The sequence below is a fragment of the Apteryx rowi genome, unplaced genomic scaffold (assembly GCF_003343035.1).
Source record: "Apteryx rowi isolate R43461 unplaced genomic scaffold, aptRow1 scaffold_568, whole genome shotgun sequence".
NCBI classification, from domain to species: domain Eukaryota; kingdom Metazoa; phylum Chordata; class Aves; order Apterygiformes; family Apterygidae; genus Apteryx; species Apteryx rowi.
Window position 1 is genome coordinate 503,264 of NW_020450836.1, and position 26,129 is coordinate 529,392.

Below are 26,129 nucleotides of genomic sequence, written 5' to 3' on the forward strand. Positions count from 1 at the left end.
CTCCAGTCCCTTAATCATCTTTGTAGCCCTCTGCTGGACTTGCTCCAGTAGCTCCACGTGTCTCTTGTATTGGGGAGCCCAACCCTGGACACAGTACTCCAGATGTGGCCTCACCAGGGCTGAGTAGAGGGAGAGGATTACTTCCCTCGGCCTACTGGCATTGCTCTTAGTAATGCACCCCAGGATACCATTGGCCTTCTTCTGGCTCATGGTCAGCTTGTTGTCCAGCAGGACTCCCAGGTACCTCTCCACAGAGCTGTTTTCCAGCAAGTCAGCCTGAAGCCTGTACTGGTGCATGGGGTTATTCCTCCCTAGGTGCAGGACCCTGCACTTGCCTTTGTTGAACTTCATGCGGTTCCCCTCTGCCCAYCTCTCCAGCCTGTCGAGGTCCTTCTGAATGGCAGCACAGCCCTCTGGTGTGTCAGSCACTCCTCCCAGTTTGGTATCATCAGCAAACTTGCTCAGAGTGCACTCTGCTCCATCATCCAGGTCATTGATGAATAAGTTGAACAATCCTGGACCTAATATTGACCCGTGGGGGACACCGCTAGCTACAGGCCTSCAACTAGACTTTGTGCCACTGATCACAACCCTCTGAGCTCTGCCTTTCAGTCAGTTCTCAATCCACCTCACTGTCCACTCATCTATCCCGCACTTGCTGAGCTTGCCTATGAGGCAAGCTTTTTTTTTTTTTTTAATGCGACCAGTTCTGTATATATGTTGAAAAGGTACAAGGAATTCCTAATCAGTAAATGATTTGGTATTAGATTCCAGCCAAAACTTTCGAAAAGTGAAGTCTGTCTGATACGTGTTGATTGTTCATATAAGTTAGCCTAAGCTTTTGTGAGTCTCTGTTTTAATTTTTACTTCAGTGCTATATTGTAATAGATGTCAAAACAGCTGATTAACTAATAAGCACCTTTCCCTGTTCAGAGAGGGAAGGTAATTCCTTTAGACTTTGCCTGTATTTTGCCGTTGGCTCTCTTTCCTGCCACATGAAGCATACTCTGCTAGAAGGAGGATTATCTCTCTTCCCTCTGTTGACCAAGAGGAGTTGTGATATTGGTTGGAAGGTCTACTTTAGTTCTGAAACTTGGATGTTAATGTGCATAAATTGAAGAACCTGTAATAGTGAATATTGAATAAAATAATAACATTGTAGGCATGGTTATTGTGCTAACTGGATTTCTCAGTATCTTGATGTAAGGATACAGTTCGTCAGTGCGTGTCCTGGCTTTAAGTAATATGGGGCCCCTTAAAATGAGGGATGCCGGATTTGTGAATATTCCAGTGTTAGAAAATTCAGGGAGGATTTACAAGAATTTTTGAAAAACGCCTACATGGCCTTCTTCTACAGACTGGAGCAGAAGTTAAGTGTCCAGGCTGCCAGGCCCTTTTGAACATTCCCATAGATAGTTAGCTGAACCTTTTGAATAGCTCTTCACAGTTGTGTTTTGTGGGGAGGAGGGAGATGGGAAGGAAGCTCTTTTTTGTGCGTGAGCCAAATACCTTTTCATTTGAACACTGCAGTAGTGAAATTCTAAATGATCTAAAAATCCAAAATGGTGAAAATAGATTTGGAGAACAATACATTTGTTGAGACATAATTAGAGTCTTTTTTAAATCTCCTCACTGGCTTCATATGCAAAACTATAATTCTGCCAGCACTTTCAGTTAACTACCTGCCTTTGTAGTCCCTGTCAAGCTGCAGAAGCTCTTTGCTCGTGTTCTCCTCACCCATTTTTATTTGTTCCTGTCTCCTCAATGTCATCTTTTCTGCAGCCATTTGTCTGTGATACTGCTTGTGAGCTCATCTGCCTTTGTTTTGCCTGTATTTCAATTTCTTTTAATGTTTAAATATAGAACTGTCCACAATAAAATGTGCTGACTTCTCAATATATATAGTCTCATACTTCAGCTTTCTTTAATATCTTTTTGTGTTGGCTCTTAAATCTTGAACTACCTACTCCTGAACTATGGTCAGGAGATGGCAGGTATGCATAAATGCTGCTGCAAGCAAGTGAATACACTGGTCACCAAGCCCTGAACCTAAGAAGTGATCCATTAAAGGGTTCAGGATGAATGCATAACCTAGCTTTCAACAACTGTGAACAGAAGTGTTGAAAATCAAAACCAGAAGGGTCTTAGCTTCCTTAATGGTTTAGTGTTAAGATTTCTTTTGTTTCTAGGAAGAAGGGATTTCATCTCTTTAGAATAAATAGTTCTCTGTATTTTCTTTCCTTATATTAATTTTTTTYTTCTCTCTCATCCTCTCCAGCTTGTGAGCTGAGAATGGGGGATATCTCACTGGGGAATGTGAGATATCATCTTTTGCCAAAGTACTCTAGAAGGGCTTGTAGAATTCTGTAACAGGTTGAAGGCTTTGATTCTTAACCCAGACAGGCCAAGCATGTGGAAAGTCAYACTTCTGTCTTCCTTATTCTTAGACTTGCCATACTGTATCCATATGCCCAAAATGATTGTACAGTTGAGAAAGGTACCTCTGTGGACAAGTGACTTCAGGATTACTCAGCAGCATAAAACAGTATCTGTCCTCCTTCATATCCATGTACAATCTGTCTCTCTGCCTACACACCAGCTCTCAGTCTCCTTCTAGCTTCTTTCCCTGTTCCAGTGTCTACTGTCTTGGATTCCCAGTTCAAGTCCTTTTGTTAAGACCAGAGAGTTCTAATCCCGCTTTCCCTTTAAACTCCCTTGTGTTTTTGACTTGGCCTTTCCAGAAGCAGTGTCTGTCTTTGCTCTTTGTTGAGATCTGTTCTTCTCCATCTCTTATGCCATCCTCATTTTAAATGGACAGCTTTCTTTTCCCCCAAAGGTGGCTGTTCAAAATGTAGGATCTCTGGCCTCCAGCTTGACTCATAGCAGTCCAAAAGAGCAAATGAAGGCAAATGCCTGATCAGGGCACCTACAGATAAATTTAGCCAGATAGTTCTCGCTCTGAAGCTTTTTCGAGTGGGATGGAAGGGTGTCACTTAAATCTAGTGTTCGCTAGTATTCTTTGCTACGGTTGAACCATTTTGGTGAGGACTTTAGAAAAATTCAGCCTGGGAGCAATGCCTTTTGTGGAAATAAATTTAGCTCAAAAGATTTTATAGAGCTCTAAGTAACTTCAGCAGTTTTTAAGAGAAGTATTAGCCCTAGTAGGGAATACTACCCAACCTTTCATATGCTTCCTTGTTCATTATAGCATTGCATGTTTTATCACATTGACAAATGAATCTTTGTCACCACAACTTCAGCATGCTGTATGAGTCAGGAGGTTTGCTAGCACATTAGAATTTAACCAAAACAGAACTGAGTCTGAGTTCATGCAAAAGAGAAATTACAGGATGAAACAATTCTTGCAGCATAACCAAGAATTACAAGACATTGAGCATGTACACTTCAAGAGATCCAAGGACTTCTCAACATGACAGCACTTGCTGTAAAATAGATGGAAGGGATAACTGCCTAAGTCTGGAAATGAGAAAGAGTACCCATGCTAAACATGTTATTCTAAGTATGTAGCTCTTGCAGATACGATTTTCAGTACTAGATGTGTTATTTTGACAAACTGTTCCAGTTCAGCTTTTTTTTCCCCACCTTTTTTTTAAAGGAGTGGGAAGGAGTCACACATCTTCAACACATCTTTAGTATGATAGTCTTTGAAAATAATTCTAAGAATATTCGCAGTAACCACAATGAATAAAGAAGGTTTGTGAAAGATAATACCTTCTTACTTTTATACTGCTAGATCACAAGACATGATATCACTGTCTCTCAGGGAGAGCTCACAAAAAGTTGAGTGCAATCTTGTTCAAAAGACCTTGCTTACAGAAGCACAGACTGCTTGCTCAAACAACCTCATGAAGAGATTGTATCTCTCCTTGTGCACTAATTAAATCAGGGTGGAGGCGAACGATAACCAGCTTAGTCATTAAGACTACATCTGCACTAGGAGGCTCAGCAGGGCCAGGGCATGTGTTGCAGCATTGGCCCATGATTGTCCGTATTCGGTGTGTTCCCTGGCATGATTTTGACCTGTGGCAATCATCATGCTCCCCAACAATGCTTTGAGAAAGTGGGCCAGCAACTGTTTCTGACAGACAATAGGGAAGAAGCATCCCTTTTTGAGGGAGGACAGGTTAGCCACATGGATGCAATCTGTTGTGCCATACTTCTTCACAGTAAGAGAATGGGGCCTGGCCTGTTTCATTTCCTATTGCAAATGCGGTACCAGAGACCAGTAAGACAAGGACTTGGTTGTAGGACTGAGCTGTAAAAGAATATAACTATGAGCAAAAGTTGGATTATTTTTTAGCAAGTAAAGTCAGAGGAGATTGATAATATCATGAGTCCATAAGAGTATCTAAATGCTGTAGGAGATAAATAGAATTAACATTTGGGTTCTTCTGGAATAAGGGTCATGAACCAGTCTTCATTTGTCAAAAAAACAAAACCAAAACTTTGCTAATTGATGTGCAAATAGAGAAAGGAGCGTTGTCTGCAGCTCTTGGACTCCTAAAGTTCAGGAAAATCAGTAAAAGTTGTGCATCTGAAGTTGCTGAAACAACTTGAAAAGCAGCTGTATGTATAAGAATTCCTTTATCAAGCACTGATATTCAAGTGCTGATTAGTGTTCAGAAGTGCCAGAAAATAACTTATTCCTTAGAGTTCTGACTTTTCCCTCCGAAGTATGCTAATTATCTACACTTGAATTGAGTCAGAGCATCAGAATCTACCTTTCAATCTTATTAAAAATCCAAAATTAAATAATGAAGAGAATCGTTAGATTAAAATATCAAGCATCCTTTGCTGAAACACTCTCCTTGGACTGGAACAGTGCTTGTTAATCCTGTGATAGGGTTTGTATTGAGTACTAATTTTTGAAAAAACAATGCTGTTTTCTGTAGAAGCAGCATTTTCCTGACAACCTTCAGAAAATCCAGGTCTGCTTAGCTTGTGAAATATGTGAAGGCCCTTGCCTTACATGCAAAACATACTGGTGGTCCTAGGAATGCCACACCAAGCATTCTTGAAAAACAAGTATCTCCAAAGATAAATGCCTTTCTGTGTGCCAAAGCTGTTTGCTCTGATTGTGTCTCCACCTCCCTTTTTTGGCAATAAAATACTATTTTTAGGTCCTTCTTGTTCCATTTTTGATCTAACTGTACTTGACTTACTATGGCACAGAAAGGTTTTTACTACTCTTTCTCCCCTTTAAATTTCTGCTTTTAATTTTGTCTCTCTAATCCTTGACCAGCTTGCTTCATACCTGCAAGTCTGAGTCTTGTTTCGTTTGGTCCCTATGCCATAGTGTCTGTTTTAGTGGTATTCATTAAGCAACATACCAACTCTGTATTGTTCCCATTTGTGATCCTGTGTTCTTCTCTTCCACTGAATTATCTCCCATATTCATATTAAATATTGGAGTTGTCATGTGTCAGAAACAAGGCCCCCATGGAGATGCTCCCTGAACTCTTAGGGAGCTGCAGGGTTTCCCAGGAGACTTGTCAACTGGAATTCCTCAGGATTAGGAGGTCAAAGTGATTTCCTTTAGTGTACCTCAGGTAGCTGTGGTTGCTCTGATTTACTGCTGTAAAAATTAGTTGTAGTTGTCCTGGGATAGACTTCCGGATTTTTCCATGCTTGGGGAAGATGTGCCTTGCTTAGTGCCCTGTGCTGATGCTCTGAGTGCTCCTGCCTTGCCAGGCACCTCGGAGAGTCTGCTGGTATGGCAGAGCCCCCTGCCTTGAGCCAAGTGTGTAGTTAATGCGCTCTTTCAGATGTTTTATCCTAATTTAGGTGAAGACAAAATATAAGACAGGAAATAGTGATTAAAATAAAAAAACAACCTTTTCATCATCAATTAAACTGGGGCAAAAGATTTTAGAAAGCTTTCTTCTTTTTTCTTTTTTTCTTTTTTTTTTTAAATCATGTGAGGTCCCATTAAAAACACTTGAGAAGAAATCTTTATTTATGAAATTCCTTAGTACTGCCTGAGCTACTGCTGCAGATGTGATGGCAGACTTGGTCATTTCCCTGTCCTAATCCAAAACCTGCTGGGACTGAATTACACTCAGTATTGTTGCCTATTTTCTCTATATTCATTCATTCCCACTGCTCCATGTGTCATCCCTCTCCCCCAGTAAATTTCTGAGCAATTCTAATTTGGTTCATCCTGTACAGGTCTCCTTAAGGAGACAGAGCCATTTATTTTCTCCTGCTGTTTTGGATAATGTGTTAATTAACCACTGTTTACCTTCTGTTATTTCTGGAGAAGGTTGAATTAATGAACACAGTTCAGTCTTAAACAGTAAAACTAGATTGCTTCTATTTTTTTCTTGTTGGTTTGTTTGTTTTCTCTCCTAGGAATATTAGCATAGTCTTTGTATTTACATATGGTTGTCTAACCTTGTGCAGCTTGGCAGTATAGCAATGACCATTATGCTCTAATCAGTGAATTTAATAAATATGAAAGTACAGTGAACTCTTGGAGAACAGAGTATAGGAAACTTTATTTCATAAAAACAAATAGGTCAATACGAGTTAAACAAAAATCCTAACACTCTCAAAAAAAAAAAAGTCATTGAGTTGGTTGGCTAGCACTTTGATTTCTAATTGTTCAAAAGCAATATAGTTATGTATGGAGATATAACTAAAAACAAGCAAAATGCTTTATGTATCTTTTAAAGATATTTTTTTCTTTTAAACAGGGCTGCAAAGAAAGATGCTATTTATCTTTCTCACTGCATGCAAAGGCCGTCGAAAACATACTGGTTAGACGTGCTGTGCATTGTTTATGGCATGTGATCCAGGAGAAAAAAAAAAGCGCCAGATTGTCATGAAAGTAAATGTCTTTATTTCCTCCCTTTTGCTTTTCCTCCTGCCCTCCCTGTCTCTCTCAGTCCTCTTCCCCCAATAAGCTGTAGTAATAAAGAACAGAAAAATACCTCCTGAAAAGATGTGATGTTGTRTTACACACCTTTCTTTGTAGTGTTTCTCTTTCTGTTAGCTTACTAGGCATTTATGTAAAGTCCAAAAAAGTGCAGGATTTGAGAGAAAGGAAACTAGACAGTGAAAGGAAGGGATTGTTGCTCTCCCAGTGCTTGAACACTCTGTAGCTGAAGGGTGAAATTCAGGCCCCAGTGGGCAGGCTGGACTTTGAATTCACTACACAAGAAATGAGTTTTTCCAGGTCAGWTAACGTCTCGCTTTCTGAAGCCAGCATGTTGCTAACTAGGGAAAACAACACAGGAAAGGAAGAGGGTAGTTTCTCGGCAACCCAGAACTGACTCATGCTATCAGAATCATAACTAGGAGTTAGGGCCCTGCAAGCTCGGTAATGGAGGTGTTTCTCTGATAATCATGGTTACTTTCAATCTTTCCCTTATCTCTTTGAGAAATAAATAAGTCAGATATAGTTTATCTGCTTGTCCCAGATATAACTTAGCTGCGGTACAGCAGGGCATATGAAAAGGAATTCCTCCTCGTCTTGTCTTCCTTAAGGGGACTTTATTGCAGTAGTCTGTGGTAATGCCGGAAAGTGAATCCTTTGTTTAAAAAAGAACAAGAAACAACCAAACAACCCCCCCCACCCCAAACCCTGCACACAAACCCTAGTATTACACAGCACTGGTACAGACAATAAGAACCAAATAAGATGATTTACACCTAAGGGTAGATGTAGTAAGTTGTATTTGCTTAACAAGTCAATTGATGAGATATTTGACTTTTTTTTTTCCCAAAATCATCTAATTCACATAGGTGAAATACTACAGCAGTGTGGTTAAAACCATTTATAATCATAAAATGCAGAACACTTGGTGACTGCAGCAACAGTAACCCTGTCATCCTGCATATTTCTTTTTTCCCATGTTTAATTGTTATGTTTTAGATGCTGTTTCAGGAAAATCTGCAAAGATACTTTAAGTCAACATCAAGTGAAGCCAGGTGGATTTTACCACATGCTTCAGGTTCCATTGTTGGTAGGGATGCTTTATTGGCTGTGGACTCTAATGYTGTTTTTACTTATGTGTTTAGTCGTACTTTTAAAAAGATGAAGGAAGAGTTGTCACCTTTAAAATGGCTCTTGGAAATTTTGAAGATCATACCTGATTTTTTGACTCTCTATTACAGTGTTGTTTTGCTTGGAAATGATTTCTGTAAGGTTGGTTTAGAGATGTTTTAGAGCTACCTGACTTCCCCTATGACTGTAAATAGATAACATCTTTTTGGCCAAAGAGGTGGGCAAAGAAGGATCTTAGAATATCACAGAAAAGACAGTATGTTAAAATAGCAGAACTCATCACTTTCTTATGCTGATGGATGAAGCTACCAAATTTGGTACCATCAAATACTGTGATAGCATTCCCCCTTTTAGGATACAGGACAGTGGCAGTCTGAGGAGGAAGGAAGGGCCTGCAAGGTGGACCTCTCTGTTACCTTACTAATCTTTTGCTGCACACCTTATTTGTTTTCTCTGGAATTGTAGGACTTGCTCTTAGAGGATTTTTATCCCAGAATGAAGATTGCAGCATAAGTTTTGCTTCTCTGGCATGTGGAATTGTCACCTCAGAGCAGTCTCCTCTTGGCACCCACAGATTCCACTACCGAATTCATTACTTTTCTGTAAATTGTTGGAAGCAGGAAAGGAGGAAATATGACTTCTGTCTAGTTCATTTCCCTCTGAACAGCTAGTGCAGAAAGGTTATGCAGGCAGCATTGCCCAAGTGTTGGGAAGTGAAATCAAGAGGCCACGCTGAAGAAGACTAATGTGGATGTAGCAGTAGTATCCTGTGATGACAGCATTATTACCTGGTAACAGGTAGAATCCAAACATTCTCATAGTACCAGTAAATGGCCATCATCAGTCCGAGCCCATGACTTCCCACTGTCGTAAGTGCCTGCATACAAATTATTGGGGTATTGTGTGTACCCTCAAGGGTAGGGCTGGGAAGGACAAGTATTTGGAAGCTATATTGTGACTGAGAAAGCAATGTAGGTATTTTATAATATTAGCAACAATCTCCTGGAACATGCTTCACCAAACTAGTGATGTTTAGTGGGCTAAAAATGGTTAGCCAGGGATATGGGATGTATACATACAATCCCATATCTGCAGTTTGCTTCCCAGATGTAAGTCTCATGCCTGCTGAATCTTGCTGTGAAGGGGATTTTTACTTTGCAAGATCTTACCAGTCTAGATTGCAGGGCAGGTTCTGTATTTCAAGGTTCTTCCTCTTAACCTATTTGGAAGGCGTCGTGGTGTTTTAGGAGAATGAAGAGTATTTCTTCTCATGAGAACTGAAATGATAATATGGCCACAGAAATCATCTCTGAACAAATCAGAAATGATAATATAAAGTCAACTGAAAAGAGCTATTGCTGAATTTGCGGGCCTAACTAGCAGTCACTTGGGAACATCTGCTGCAGACCAGAGGCAGTGTCTTGATTGCTGCTTTTTCTCTGAGGAAGCTTTTGGTTTAAGGTGTACTAATTGAGCTAAAATCAGATTTCATCTCTGTTTATTCTTCCTCTCTCAAATTCCGTGAAACAATCTGAGCCAATATGAAACCGTTTTCTCTAATTAATGTGTGCCAGATGTAACTGCATTATAATTACATAGTATTATGTATTGCATATATTACATAGCCACAGTCGTGAGTGCAGCACATGTATTACCATGAGGCTAAACACACAAGTTAGATAATCTTTGCTTTAGCATCTTGTAGCATCATCAGACAAGTGAAGGTTGCACATGACAGTGTGAAAGCATGTATACAGTCATGTTCATGACAGTAACTTTCAGCTACCTTTGTCACATAAAATTCCTGTTTCCTTACGTTTTTGCAGTTCTTACTGCGGCTCTGTGTCGTGTCTTTAGAGGAATCCCTGAGAGCTATTGTAGCTCAGACTAATAACTTAGTTTTCCATATTTTGCAACCAGCCTTGTTTCTTACTGGCTAAACTTATTCCTAGATAAAAACCCAGGCTCTCCCTGTCTGAAACTTGCTCAGAACTTGTTTCCTCTTTATTTATAGTCAAGAAGCAGATGACACCAGCTAATTTTAAAGACAGGTTGTCCTTGCCCAGTAAGAGCTGATACTTTTCTTCTTCTGTGACCTGTAATGCTCTTTGCTTTTTTGCCCAGTTGACAAAGTAGTTTGATTTCCTGTGACGCTGTGAACCTTCCCCTTTGCTCTCTGTCATTCATTCTCTTTTGTTTGTCGAGATGAAGAGCCAAGTGCATTCTTTTTCCTATAAAGCTCAGCTTTTTTTCCTGTCTATCCTTGGATTTAGTTTTCTTCCCCCTAATTTTACTCTGGTAATCTAACCAGTTTGCACAGAAAATTGGATCAATCCTTCCTCCTTGCTTTCTGAATTATCCTCCTGCTCCCTTTCTCTCATCCTAGCCCATCCTTTTTCTTCACCTTTGACAGCTGCACAATTTTCAGTTGGCATACAGGGCCATTGAGATTGTGGAGTCTCCTTTAGTCTCCTTCCTTATTAAATAAGTAGTAGTCTCCTCCCCCACTGTGAAACCATTTTTCAGTCTGGATGTATTCATGCTACCTTCGTGCCTTGACTGTCATGACCTCTTTATTCACTTGGCTCCATCTCTCTTTTGCTTCAGTTATCCAAAGACCTGTGACTAAATATCTTTCTCTCCCCCCCCCTACAAAACAAGTTCTTATTTTTTACAAGTCTCTTGCTTTGATGCCCAATTCTCTTGCATAAAATTTTAGTTTCCTATCTAGGCACAGCAGAGCTCTGCTATCTTTAGCCTCTGTTTACTTCTTTACTGCTCCTTGAAGCTGTCTCCTTTCTCTTGCCAAAAATAAGGCTTGAACCACTGCATAATTAGGGGGATATTTTTTAAATTAAGCATTTTGTCTAACTGTCAGATACCTTATCAGATTTTGCTATCCACTTCTAGCACCAAGTGGAAGCTAGTGACAAAGTTAACTGCGTATATCCTTGTGTTTAGCAGTTCTTTACATTAAGTAAAGAATAGTACTATGCAGTGTAACAAAGATCAGACATGTTCACATTTTGGAAACAGAATATACAATATCAGATTTCTTTTTCTACATGTCTTGCATTTTTAAATTTCCTTTTAACCTCATTTTATGTCTAATTTAGGCTATGAGCTCTAGGTCAGGGTGACTTGGTTTTCTTGCCAGTAAAAGTGCCTTGATATTATAATATAGTTTAAGAAAAGAACTGTATTTTAGTCATGGACCCTCAAATACTGGAAGCTGAGCCAAGTTTTACAATATCAGAGTCTTTGTAAGACTTTTCTTGACTATTCAGACTGTGGTAGCTGACCACTTTGTACATCTAGATTTATTCTTATTTTGAACTCTTCTTTCATTTTGGTTTTAGAGAGAATACAGCCAAGTTGTTTTCACAAATATAATTTTATTTGCCAGCCAATTGGTCTGAGCTATGGAAGGTTCTCAGAGCTGCACTTTGGGGTTTTAAGGAAGTTTCCTGTAAGATTTGAGGAATTGTATAAAAGGTGAAGGTCTTCTAATAATCTCTCAGTCTGAAGAGAAAGTCTTTGTGAAGTGGGRTGAGTTCTGAGAGGGGCTCTATTTTATACTGTGATTTAAAAAAAATTTAGCTCATTGTTCTATTACATCCTTTTATAAATAGGGAATCTTCACCTGACATAGACACCTACTTATTTGCTTTTTGTGATTTTTTTAGTCCTATGAGTGTCTGGAGAGTTTAATTAAAAAAAAAAAAAAAGCTTTCCTTTCAATCTGAATGCTATGTAGAATTTTAAAAGAATGAAAACTCCATGTATTTCTGTGAGGTAATAACTGTTTTGTGTGTACTTGAATATGAATGGATGCAGATGGGTTCAGTTTGTCATGTACAACCTAGGAGGCGATTTTGGCTGATTTAAACCTTTAGAAAAGGCTGATTGATTAGATTATCTGTGGATGTGAGGCATGGAATGATAGAGGGAACTTCAAAATGAAAGGCAGGGGAAGGAAGGAAAAGTGATGAACRAAACCTGTTAAACTGCTGAGCGCCTTTTTCTCCAGTGCATTCAGCTCAGTGAATTAATTAGATTATGTCACACCAACCCTGATTGCTGGAGGGATTCAACAGAGCTGGGAATTTCAGTAGCAGCTTGCATAGCTGAGTTTGGCACTTCTAGGCTACCTATGATGGCGTGGTGCTACCATTTGAAGCCATTTCCTGACTTGGTATCTACCACAGTTTTTGGTGTTTGTGCAGTATGTGGAAACTTAGCTTACAGTTGCAGAGGAACATTGGAGAAATATATATACATATATATATATTTAATAAGAGAAACCACCTGTGACATCTGGCAAAAACCTGTAAAATTCAGCAGGTACTTTGGTATTTTGGCATTTACTTGTTGTCAGAAGCTTCTAGAAATTCTCCCTTTGCATAAGCAGGGGAGGTGAATGATGGGCTGAGGAACAATTCTACCTTTTGAAATTTCTCAGTTTCTCCCTCATGTCTCCTCATGAACTTCTTAAATGCATCTGCCATCTCTCCAAAAGCCATTTCAACAGCTTACTCTTCTACCTTTATATGCAAGGACCTCCCCCTGCTAACCATGACCAAGTCCTATGACTCGTTCTGTGCTTTCTGCCATCTCTCCTGAGCCGCCTCTTTTTCCTTGCTTACTTCTGCTGGTTTATTTTCATTTATCAGTGCAATTCTTTGCCACACGAATTACTCCTTCAGCTAGTTCTCAGCATCTCCCATGAATTCTGTTATGATGTCTTTCCACAATTAATCTGGTCTGGTCTGTAACCATGGCATTCTCATACACGGAGTGCTCCCTCCTGCCTTTGTAGTGCTTCTGAGTCCTCCTTTCTCTAGCACTTTCATGCCGGAGGAGTCTAAATCAGTGACTTACTTCTAATCAGTCCTTAATCAGTGGCTTATTCTGTTTTGATCTGAGTAATTGCAGTCCCATAGATCAGGCTTGAGAGATTTTCTTTAGGAGGGAAGTGGAGGGACTAGTTATCTGGTTTGTTGGAGATTTTTATGGTTTTAGTCACAAAGAAGTTAACAAAAGGCTACATATTTTTGACATGAAACTAATGCCAGACTGAATTAATAACATAGCTTGGGCTAAAAGAATTATAGCTAAATTTATAAAGCCACAGTCACCATGTTTTCTTCCCCTACCTCATATACAGTTGTTCAGTAGTTAGGACACTCCTATGAGAGGTACACAACATCTCCTAAGATATGGGTATAAATCTCTCACCGGTGCCTTCTGGGAGAGTGTTATAAACACCAAGCACTAGGAGAAGCTGAGAGCAATCCATCCATATTTAAAATATTTTATCTGGAGCAGAGACCAATGTCCAGTTTCCCTGACTCTAGGTTCATTCTTTGTCAATAATGCTTTTACACAAAATTGAAAAGCCTCTCAAAGAGCAGTTTTGGGATTTGGGAGACAAGCATTCAAAACATTGCTTTAGTTGGAGAGGATTCTGGTATGATCACATCCAGACTAGACTCAAAAATACATCTTTTTTCTGGAGATCAGTTCTGTTTTCACATGCTTACTTGATTTCATAGCAGTTGGTGATTTAGACATAAGATCAGGAATAATTAATCTTCAGTCTTTCAGGCAGTTTTAAGGAATATAGTGTAATATTTCTCATTCTGCGAGCACTCTCACCTTTTGAGTAAATGAAAATGTATGGCTGATTATGATAGCTATTTCTTTGGAAAGAATATTAATGTTGATTGATATTTCTTGTATATCGGATATCTAATCTAACCTCTTTCTCTTTGACTGAGAAAGGCTGCCCTCTTTTGGATGTAATTAGAACTGGTTGATTGTCAAGACTCAAAAGTGCAAGTACTTGAGGTTGGTCTCCCTTGTCTCTAGTAGAAGCTGTTTATCCCCATGGATAGCCCTGGTGGGCAGCGTATTGGTATTAGCTTCTAAGTGACTGTGAATATTCTATGGCAGTAATTGACATCTTCAGTAGGATATGAAGTTAGTTTTATGTATATATAAATCATACTGTGTATCATATATATTGTGTATGTGCATGTATATCATACTTTAGAAAAAGATTATGGAGATGTGGGCTGTCCTTATTTCTAATACTTTGCTATTCCTGTGAAATCATGTCTGTCCATGACTCTCTAGGGTTTTTGCTCATCTGTTTTATCAGTTCACTTTAAAGTTTTTTCTCTTTCTACATAGGTTGCTATTTAATTACCTCCTCCTTTTCTTTTTTAAAACTCTACTTTTTGATATTTTGACCTTTTGCCCTAAAAAAACAGAGTACAAATAGCTTTGACCTTCAGCATCATAAATCGACAGAGGTAATGAAAATTTCAATAGAGTTGGCAGATGAGTGACAAACCAGATGYCACAAAGGAATGAGTGAAGTTTGTAAGTCAGTCCTGGGTTCAGTTCTAGCAAATATGTACCATAACTTGTAATCTTCTAAATGACACTTGAAGACCTATATTAAATGGATTGATTGCAATTCAGTTCTGTGTCCAAAATCTGTGTTCAAAAAGGTGTTCAAATCTCATCAGAAAGGCCAAGGATTGGGCCTGGAATTTTAGCTACCAGTTCAGAGCTTGGCATTGAAATACTTGCTGTTCTGTGATATCACAAATATGTCTAATTAAAGTAGAAAGACTGGCTCTGTGCTTAACTAGTCTGGGGGGAAAAAATCTGAGTTTTATACTTGAAGGCAGCACAGTATTAGCTCATGTCAGTGTCTGGAGCCTAGTTAACCTGAATGTCTGTGTTATCTCAATAAATTTGAATGTGATTGTTTATAATTCTATAATGTTTTAAAGACTTGGTCATGGACCAGGATCACGCTGTGCTAAGAACTTGCATGGCATGTCTTTACTCCAAGGAATGCTCAGTCTAGGCATAAGACAAGASGAAATTCATGGATATAGGGAGCATATCAACATAATATAGTAGTGCTGTTTAGTAGGACACTTTTCAAGACTGAAAAATTCCCTCTCTCACGTCCAGACAGATTATCATACACATGCTGAAATAATATTTTGACTTGAAGCTGCATGCCTGTGTGTAATGTATACCACACGCGTATGATGTTATTGGAATACTTGAGTTGTATTGACTATGCAAACTAAATGCAGAAAATGTAGTCATCAGCTTGCTAAATCATATGTACTTTATGGCCTTGTTAGGAAAGACTGCCAAAGGGCAGTTTTATCTATCTTCTTTGTTTTATTAATGAGCAGTTTTGCTTTGCATTTTGAAACAGGACATTCCTCCTTTGGCAGGCCACGCTTTCTGGGGAAGCTAATGCTGGCTATGTATGAGATAAGTGATGATTCTCAACATGGGAAAGATATGCAACTAATTTATGAATCTTTATCTTTTATAGGCTATTTAGCAGATTCTTCTATCTGCATCAGAATAAGTTTTTCCAGTTGTACATTTTTAAAAGAAATAATGAAACAGCTTTCTTTTCACTTATGTGGGTGGAAGTGGCCAGTCCAGGGTCCATTTCAGCACAATGTGGTGACAGAAAGAAATTCTATTGGGTTGTTTCTCGTGTTTTTTTTTTTTTTTTTTTTTCTTGTTTAACTCTTGCAGAGATTAGAGCTTCTGTTTCATGCTAATACTGGACATGCTGGTGAAATGGAAGACTTCTTGGTGTGCTTCAGCGTAGGAAGTCTGTAGTTATCAGACACACTATTGGGCTGTTTAAGCCTCTGGTTCTGAGTACAAGTACAGTTCTCTGATGTTAGTGGAAAAACACCTATTAACTTCTGTAGGTTCAGATTGTTACTCTATCTGTATACTTGACTGAATTTACTTTAGAACTTAATTTATGATGATCAATGGTGGAATTAATAGTGGAAATACTTAATAGTGGAAATTTGTTTATTTTCAAAAAAATATAAACCTTGCCTAACTAATGTAACATTTTGTATTTTACTTGATTTGTGAAAATAATCAGAATATTTAAAACAAAAACGTAAGATAAGCTTAGAAGCTGTATAACTAAAATCTTTACTCGGATACTTCTGCCTTTAGTTTTGAATAGATTCTCAGAAAGTAAAAAACTTGGAAATGTTGCTGCCTAAACTAGTTAGATTTGCTGCGGAGTTTTTCAAAGACACATAACCCCTGCCAAAATTCACTTGCTGAGTAGCTTATAGTAAATAGCTAGATTAAAGACATCTTGTAAAACAGAAACTACTTCATGTGCATACTCCAAAAACTGCAGTACAAGAGACTTTCCTTTTCTCTAGTTTTCTGTCTTGGATTAGTAATAAGATGATATAAGGTAAGAAAATAAACTTATGACTATATTGGAAACTTGYTAACATTTGATTTCTATGCCCTTTAATGCATACACTATTTTAAGATACAGTCATTTTTGGCTGACAGAGTAAATGGAAGGAATGTATGTGTATCGTCAATATTTTTGGTGATTTTCCTCCTACCTCACTTTTAAGGTAAAATTGCATTTTAGGTGTATCTGTGCAGTTACCATTTCTGCTCTCAAAAAGAAATGTAAACCACTGTCTGATAAATAAGACTTTGAGTTTATTTTGAGGTAACACAGCCATAAGCCTGTGACTTGTGTTCTTAACAGATCTTGAGAGATATGTTCCCCTTGACTTCCAGCACRTCTATCAGTCTTACACAGTCTGTAGTAACTGAGCACTACAATACTGTGTCCTTAGGAAGTGTATGCAAAAGTTAGGGAAATACAGATCCAGATTTTTATTGCTGGTACCCGTTTCTCAGTGGTGGACTGAACTGAATCACCAGAGTTTGTGCAAAAACCTTTGGAAGGTTAACATTTGGATTCAGATTTCATTGCTTAGGTCTGTCAAAATGCTACCGTACACTGAGTGGATTTTTAATGGAAGGAAGCCTTTTCTCAGTTCTCTATTTATTCTTTAGTTTTATATTTTTCTCTGCCCACTATTTTCACCCTTGATACTTCTTTTCTTTCACTTTCCTCTTGCACTRTCAAATTCCTTCACTTGTGTTGATCTCTCTTCCATCTCAAAACTCTAGATTTCTCTTGTATCCAGACTGTTTGGTTCCACTTGCCTTTTCCTTGTGACATACCAAATTATTCTCCATTGAAAAAGTCTGGACATACACTTTCTGCTACAGAGCTTCTTTTCTTTATTGCCAATATATCCCGCTCAACTCAATTGTTGCTTCTTATTCTCTGTTGAGTCATTTCACCTTTTACTTCTGCCCTCCCTCAAGAACATTCCTACTCACTTTTCGGATCATCTGCCTTCACTCCAGTGCTCACTCTGGGACCTTTATCAAACCTCTGTCTTCCTCCACTCCCCAAGAAGTCCAATCATTCTGTGCCCCTTATTTTACATTGGCCTCTGTGATTCGCTGTCATCAGCTTGTCTAATTTATCACTTTCTCTGGTAAAGGACCTGAAGGCCTCTGCAAAATTTGGAAAAGGACGGTTTAAAAGGTAACTTCTAGCAAGATAGAGTTGATCTGAGTTTCTTTGGGATGTGAGGAAGGCAGAAAGAGCAACAGTGGGGATGACACAGTATGTGTGGAAACTTCCAAGCTTGAATTGCAGTGATTCTGCCAGGGCACACTCCACAAGGTGCAGTGTGTGGTAGAGGGTATTGTCACCCTGAAGTGACTTCTTTTGCAACATCATCCTTTTAATAAGAGTTATTATTTCCAGAAAAGACACTTTCAAATGGGAATATACAAAAGGTAACTACTTAAGTATCTCCTGTTCTTGTGGATGTTGAGTTCAAGACATTTCAACACTTCTGGAAAATCAAACCATTCTTGTCTCTGTGTGATGAGAAAGTATGACTTACACATCTGATTTTTAATTTCATCATGGTAAGCTCTAGGCCTTGGCAAATTAGGCAGTTGCTTGGGATGTAGCAAAGCAGCCCCAAGGGTGTCTTGAGAGCTCCTTGCTATCAGCCTGGAGCAGACTTGCTCTCTGGTCTCTCTGTTCCACTGATCAAAGTGGTCTGCAGTGCCAGCATGGCTCAAGCTCCCTCTAGTTCTCACTGAAAAAGAAAAAAAACAAACCCAAAAGACATGAAGTGTCCAGCATAGGGCAGAGGAACAAGCAGACTCCCTGTTGGTAAAGGACGTAAAAACGAGAAGGTGACACACTTTCCCTATCCGTCTCTTTCACCACCACCTCCCCCCTTCCTTCCCTATCCCATTAGCCCACATTCTCTTCCTGCCCAGCCCTCCAGTGCTGCCTAATCTCATTTACAGGGGCTGCTGCCAGCTCTGCAGGCAGCTGCAGTTCCTTGGCCGCTGTTTTCGGTGAGCGAGCCGAGAGCGGCAAGCAGGAGGAGGAGGAGGAGGAGGAGGAGGAGGAGGGCTGCTGCGTGGCGGAGCGGCAGCAGCACCTTTGACGTGCCAGTCCCCCACGTGACGGCCGCTCCATTGCGGGGAGGGAGCTGAGCTGCCGCCGCTCCGGCAAAGCTGAGGGAGCCGCAGCCTCGGCGGCGGCGGCAGCACCGGCGGCGGCAGCGCCTCCGCCCGCAGTGCGCGCGTGTCCGTGTGCGGGTGCCCGCGCGCGCGTGTGTGATGAGCGATCGCCGCGTCCCTCCGCCTGCTGTCGCCTGACACCGACCGCGCGGGGCGCGCCAGGAGCGGCGGGAGGAGGCGAGGAGCCGCGGCCACCGCGCAGTGACCTTGGCCCGGGAGGTAAATGAGCGGGGCGGGGAGCCGGGAGCTGCGCGCTGCTCCGCGCCCCGCTCGGGGGAGGGGGGGCGCCGCCGGGAGCGCCCCGGGCGGCGGCGGCGGCGCTGTCCGCGGTGCTGAAGCCGCGGGCGCGGCGCGGCGCTGCCATTTGGTGCCGAGAGGCGCGCACTGCGTGTGCAGGGCAGGGCGAGCCGGCGTGGCGGGCACGCTGCAGTCAAGCCCGCAGCCTGGAGGTCTGGGGAGGGCTTGGGAGGGAAATGTTTGGACGGGAGCTCAGCCTTCCAGGCTCTCCGCAGCCGCCGGTGTGGTCTGTAGACGGAGCACATTCTTACACCTGCGTGCAAAGCCGGAGCTACGGCATGATCTGAGCTCTTGCTTAGTGCAGCTCCCGTGTGACTGGGGGGAGGGCGGAGAGGAGCGGGGCTGGCGGCGGAGCCAGTTTTTTGCAGTGAAGTAGAATGAAAGTAGGTGAAAGCAACCAGGAAGGTTTTCTAGCTTGTTTCTTCCCTTCCTTCCGTCACCCGTCTCCCTCCCTGTCGGCGTATGTGTAGGAGTACACACATGCTGGTAAATTAAAGAGAAGTTCAAAGCAGCTGGTTTGCTTTTTGTGGGTTGTGAAAGTCGCTATAGCCTGAACAGTGAGGAGAGGACATTGCTGAACACAGTCACGGGCCAAATCAGCCAGTTCAAAACTGTGGTTTGGAAGGTGCACAATATCCCTTGGTGCAGCCTGTGTAGAGGAGAAAGGAGTGCTTTGTGAGAAGGTACCTGCATGGTACAGTGGTTAGTGGTATGTCAGGGAACTATTTGGAGTGACGATTCATTAAAGTCTAAATTAGATTAACATATTACATGCATTCATTATTTGCATGCAAAAGAGAGTAATGACAGTAAATAGTGAATAAGCTGCTTTGCCCCAGTGTAAATATCTGGTGGAGAAAGCATACACTGATTGTGATAACATGTTAGTAGAAAGTCAGGTCCATTAATCAGCAGTGAAGGAAGGAGACCTGAGGCGGTGTCTTATGAAGACCACTTTTACCTTTCACAGCGCAACATTCAGAAGCGGATCAAAACTGTGGGACATGGCGCAAGGAAATAATTACGGGCAAAGCAGCAACGGGGTGGCTGATGAATCCCCAAACATGCTGGTGTACAGAAAGGTAAGCCTTTGTGTTTTGCAAAATCTGAGGAAGGGACTTCAGCAAGTAAGGCCATTGTTTCTACTGTTTCTGTCCACCTTCCTGAATAGATGCTGCTGCTGCGCTTTGCCATGAATATAGCAGTATGATTTAAGAACATGATCATCTGATACAAGTTTGGAATGTTTTATATCTGTTGACATACATTTTACTAATGCAGTTTAAATGGCATGTGAAAAGTAGATCTATATCTGAGTTATTTTATAGACTTTTTCTTTTTAAAGAAACTGATATCTGTTGTTCTGAATGTTAAAATATACATGCATGTGTCAACTTTAAATCATGTTCAGGAACAGTTGGTTTTGAATTTGTTTAAAACATTCTCTTATGTTATCTGAAATGTCTAAGATAACTCTCCCTCTTCTGTAATACTGGATATATTTCATTCACTTTCTGCATTGATACCTATGGGATGTGATGTTGGTGGTAGTGATGTGCCCAGAGTCTGGAAAAGTATTTGAGTTTGTGAGTTTTTTTGTATTTTTTTTTTTTAAACAAGTGCTCACTGGTAACATCTATCTGTAAAATGAATTCAAATATTTTAAAACTAAATATTAGCTACATATTACAATATCTTGTATTTCTTTTTCTGGGACAGAGATTCTCAGGATGCAGGAAAGTCAGCACCGTTAACTTAATTTCATATGAGGGGAAAAACAGATTAAAGGTATTACTTATCTGCAATCGCCAGAACTTAAGAAAAACCATACGCTCCAGGTATTCTCTCTGCAAAAGGATTTCTAATGTAGTTATTTTAATAGCATCAATATACAAATTTCCAGATATTGAACTCTAGTAATGGGGTTTATTTAGCCACTGTGCTTTCATTTAAGTGACAGTAAAAGCTTGGGGATTTTGGGATGGGTTGATATGTTTTTTAACTTGGTAGTTGTGTTTATTTTGATAAAAATTTAATTGCATTTATCAAAAAGAATAACAAAATAAATTCAAATAATAATGGAGAAAGATAACTTTACCCTCACAAACTGAAATATGTTATCATGTAACTGCCTGTTTATTCCTAGAGTTCTGTGCTTTTTAACTTGTTGGTGGTTGTTTTTATCAGGTGGAAAAATCAATGCTTATATTTTGTTAGAGGCATTGACTTTTATTTTTGCAAATTAGCTGTAACAGAAAACATCTAATATGTACTCAGTTGAGTCTTAATACAACTTTGATAGTAAGACAAATTGATATGAGGTGAACCGAGGTGTTGTCATTAATTGTGGTAAGTCTTTTTTCCCAGAAGTTATAAAATTGTCTCCAATTGAAGTCTGTATACCTTTTTTATTCCTTATTTTCAAATATGATGCTGATTTCAATGAGTTTTAATGGTATTTGCTATTTTGAAAAATAAGGCCATTTTTACAGAAGTGATTAGAAATGAATTTATCAACTTAACCTTAGTATCCATATGTGTAGGAATGCACATCTAGAATAATACGGAGTCATCTTGCCATTAACATTGCAAGTGTGTTTCAAAAGGACATTTTGTGCAAGAATGTATATGTCAAAATATCCTGCGTATATTAAACACAACGTACCAAAGCTTATGTTGTACTTTTATAGGCTTTTGATCTTCCAAAACAGTGTCTTTCCCTATTTGTCATTTTCTGTACTCAGAAAGAAGCCTGTTCTCTGCTTGTTTAGTATACAGAAGAAGAATGTAGAGAAACTGTGTTTGTCTTCTCCTGTGGTATCTTTGTCTGAGGAGCTGGCCAAGCTTGTGACCCATTATATTTAGTGTGACCTTGTGCTGCAGCGTAACATTGTCCCTGAGCAGCCTCCAGATTCAAAGGAAACTTTTGAGATAAGTGACACGAACCCTGGGGAATCAGGGGAATTTGGAAATTGGGGTTGAGGGTAGGACGCAAACCCCCAGTTGTATGCTCAGCAGGATCAGAGCATCAAACACCTTCTCACTTCTGTGTAGATCAAAGACATAGGGATGGTGCCTGTTTGTGTCTTTCAGTATAGCCAGAGTCCTTATTTTGTTGTTGTCATTCTAAAAGTGCAGGTGGTTTACTGAGTCCTAAACTTGTGAAGAACACTGACATTCTACAGTGTTACTGGTAATATTTGTTTTTGTAGATCTCAACTTATTTCTGTAGGATGATGAGACAAAAGGATCTTTAAATACTGTGCAGACAGATGTTAGATTACTGGGAGAAAACTTTAAATAATCTTTCGTTTAGCGCTATTTGAGGAATAGGCAACAAAATAATAGATAACATGTTTAAAATCACCTACCTTCTTCTGGTACTGCTGTAATCAAATGTATTATAACTTCTGTGTCTAGAACATAAGAAAAGGTTAATTAGGTAGAAATCGTTTCAATTCAGAATGTATTATCTCTGAATATAATTCTTTAATAGCAACAACTAAATCACAGGATTTTTTGTAATACATTTGAAAACACAATACTTCTCTGTCTGTCATTGTTCTAGGAATGAAAATGCTGTGCTGAGTGAACAAAGAACTAGATCTGCCAGCTTCTTGAAGGACTTTTTTTTTGGCCAATTTAAAAAATATTAATAGTTGTTAAAAAAAAAGTATGTAAACATGATATTGGCTGGCTTCAGAAGGAAACTGAATTTGAAATCTTATATTTTAAATATCATTGCTCAAATATACAAATGCCGAAATGCTTTCTCCCAGTGGTTTATGCAACATCAACACATAGGGTAGCACACATTTTGCGGTAAGTATGCCTGCAAGAAATAGATGGGACATCTCTTGTGATAGCAAAGAATCAGAATTTGGCTGTGGTGAATGAAGGCAGTTACTTTGACTTATATAAAACATAATTTTGTAGTCTGGTAATTGTGCCAGTCTCTGTAACTTTCAGACAATCTAAACTGAACACATTCTAAGCTGTATGAAGTTAGAGCTCTGGGTTTCCCAAATCTGGAGTCTGTAAGGACCAGTTTATAAAAAAACATAAAGAGCTGGGGTAACATGCCCAATTCATAATGTTGGAAGTCTGAAGTCTGATCTGAGTCTGTGTTATTACAAAGATCTAGTGTTCACAAATTCAATATTTAAGGCTTGAATCATAGAGTCATTATTGCACTTTATTTAGATTGAAAACTCTTGACAAGCAAGGTTGTTTTTCTTTCTTATCTTTTCTTTCCTTTTTTTTTAACATGGTTGGTTTCTGGTTAGTTTCTCATTTTGGGAGTTGAAGAAAGATCGTTTATCTGGAAAGAAAGGAAGAAAACCTTGTAACATAGGGTAGTACAATATAGATAGCATTTTTTCTCTTAGTAGCTCCTATTCATAGACAAAGAAGGGTTTCATTGCGTTTTGCTTTCAGATCTGAAATGTTTTAAAAAAAAATTCAGCATAGAATATTTTAATTAAATATTCAGTGCATACGTAACTGACTTATTTGATGGAAAAGACAGCAGTACAGATAAATAGTTCCTTATATCATTTTTACACTTCCTCTTAAGATGCTTGCATGTCAGTGATGTTATGCCTTGGGGAATACTTTTTATTTTAACAGAGTGTCAGTTGCATTATTCTTTTTTGGCTATCAGCATAATTATTAAATAATGAAATGTGACACATAGTTGGTGCTGACATACCTTAGAAAAAGTCCTGCATTTTTCAGCTAATAGCCTGAGGCAAACATAGAAATGTAAAAAACCTGCTTTTACTTCCTCTCCAACAGAGTCCATTTCAGTCAGCAATTAAAAGACATGACAGCACTAGGATCCTTAGTATTTGAGCATCACAGTTGCTCATATCGATACCTTGTTTTTCAGCARCACCAGCTTGTTGCTGAAAGCTAGATCTTAAAAAAATCCAAAAAAAMCAACAAAAAACAACAACAAAAAAAACTTGAGATGTAATATAAGGCCTGTATTGTGAAAATTTTCCAAGTTGCAGAGCCTGACCTGTCTTTATTTTATCTTGTGCCTGTCACAAATAATTTAAAAGAGCAAGAGTTATCTTTTGAGGAAAGCTTCCATGTTAGAACTACTACTCCTACTGGGCATTTGTTTATCATTTTGGTTTGTTCTTAGCTTACTTTTTTAGTCAAGCATATGCTGCAAGGATTAATAGTTCTAATTTGCAAGTTTAATGTTTATTGTATGGCTGCCTGAGTTACTTCAATTGAGAGATGATAGCCTTTTTTTTTGTAGTAGTAGTAGTATTAGCTTTATCTGAATAGTAGTATTCTTGTGATTGAGATTTTGATTCTGCACTTTCCTCACTGCCCCTGAATGTTAATCAGCTTTGGCAAAAGCTATTTTAGAATTACTAACAGTTGGGGCTTTTGATGCTATAATGAAGATAATGAGGTGTTCTGTTCTGTTCTTGTGTCAATTGTTGAAGGTCCTATCTGCCAGCATCCGTGTATGGCAAAGGCTGATTTGTAATCTCGAGCTACTTCTTCATTTACCGTGATCTGATATTCTTCATAGAAGCAATGCCTCCGAAGTGTGGTACTTAAAAAATGTTGTTGTAAAGGAGCAACAGCCATGCAATGACAACAGTTGAGGAAATCGTGACAACCATCTTCTAATAACCATTCTTCTCTCCCCTGCCTGTACCAGACGTGGCTTTCAGTGTAGAGTACAGATAAAACTGTCTTCTTGTGTGGCTTTTATCAAGTGTTTGCTTAAAAAAGATTGTTGGGAGAAAATGCTATAACAGGTAACTGTATTCCTTAGAGCTTGTGAGACTAAGGAAGGACATGGTAGGTGGGATTTTTCTAAGTGTTGCCGCTCACTTTGATAAGGGAAGAATTAGCCGGATAACCTGCATTTCTGAACACACCACCACAAACTCTAGTGGCATCTTGTTCCCAGTGTAAACTACTGAGCTTGTTATTACAATGTAAATGCAAATGCTGATGCAAACTAAGGTGCTAGAGCTAMATTTTTTGAAACTAAATTAGAGAAATTCTACATTATGCCCTTTGTTCATCTGAGAAGAAGAGTGGTGCTGTTGCAGTTTGTGCAGGGCTTGGATTCACCTTTGGGTTTTATTATGACTCTCAGATACAGAATTGACTGAGATGGGTCCATGTTTGTGGACCTCCAGAGTTCCACCAGTAGAAAGAGAAGAATTTACCTCCCTATCTAGTATGAAAGTTATGAGGATTTGTCATAATTCCGGAGTAGTTGGTTGATATCGAAGTAGGCTGTTACACAGGTAATAACTTATTTAGGGATCAGGAATTTCCTACTGAAAGATGAAATAGTACTGGATAGTGTGGAGAGCCTTTCGTATGGTGAGGCTATTATATTTCCCCTAGGCCCTTACCCCCTCTTCTTACTGGTTTGGGATTTATCTGCCCTTTGTAGTCATTCGCTTTCAAGCTGTATTCACTCCCAGAGTGGTTACTGTCAGTACTAGGTACAGCATGTATGCGTTGGCATCATTTGTGGCAAGTGCAGTATAAAGGATGTGACTGTCTTCACAACTGTACAAAAACACTGGAAATGCAACCCAAAGAAGCCTGATTTAAAAAAAAAAAAAAAAAAAAGCCTGCCTGAGTCTGGAGGTGGCTAGACCTGCAGATGTAAAAGGGTGAACCGCCCTGTGTATTTACTTGGGGAATTCCTGCCAGATTTCCTGGATTCCTTCCTTTCTATTTCTCCTCTTCCTTCCACTGGGTGTAGAAATGTGTCAAGTGATATTGCAGTGAGAGGTTTACTGCTTCTTACTGTTCTGAGCTTGATGGGCTTGGATCACTGGCATTTCTGTCGAATACGAAAACCCCACAAAATTCCATGCCACTGTGTTACTTCCTTTCTCCATCCCACATGTGCTGTCTAAAATTGTGCCAGTTTTGATTGTGCATTGTCATTTTTAGTTTCTCTTTTTCCTTGGAAGCAGTCTACATTTGTAACTATGGAAACAATGTTGCCATTGATAGTGGTGTGCAACACAGAGTCAGAAATTCTTTGTTTTGAAGTTTGGGTTTTGTTTTCTTCTCCTTCAGACTTGCAACATGCTTTGTGGAGTGCAGGAGTTTTTATGGTCACCTATATCGTATGATAACATCTGAAAAATTCCCACCAAAGCTGATACGAACTATAATGAGACTGCATTTAAAAACTCACATGTAAATACAACTTGTTAAAATGTGACTATTTTTCCAATTCAGCAATCACAAACCAATTGAAGTATAATTGTAATCTTTAGTGTAGAAAGAACTACAGCAGCTTCTTCAAATCAATCTGTAAAAGCTGTTAAAAGAGAAGAAATTG

At 39.4% G+C, this 26,129-nt stretch overlaps 1 long non-coding RNA gene across 1 annotated transcript in view; it reads left to right on the forward strand.

Moving 5' to 3' along the window:
• The window catches only part of LOC112973815, a 31,675-nt gene extending 11,816 nt beyond the window's left edge, over window positions 1-19,859 (forward strand). The window contains exon 3 of the long non-coding RNA XR_003256075.1: window positions 19,752-19,859. This is a non-coding gene — a long non-coding RNA (uncharacterized LOC112973815). The remainder of the gene's footprint in view (window positions 1-19,751) is intronic.
• Window positions 19,860-26,129: the final 6,270 nt, after the last annotated feature.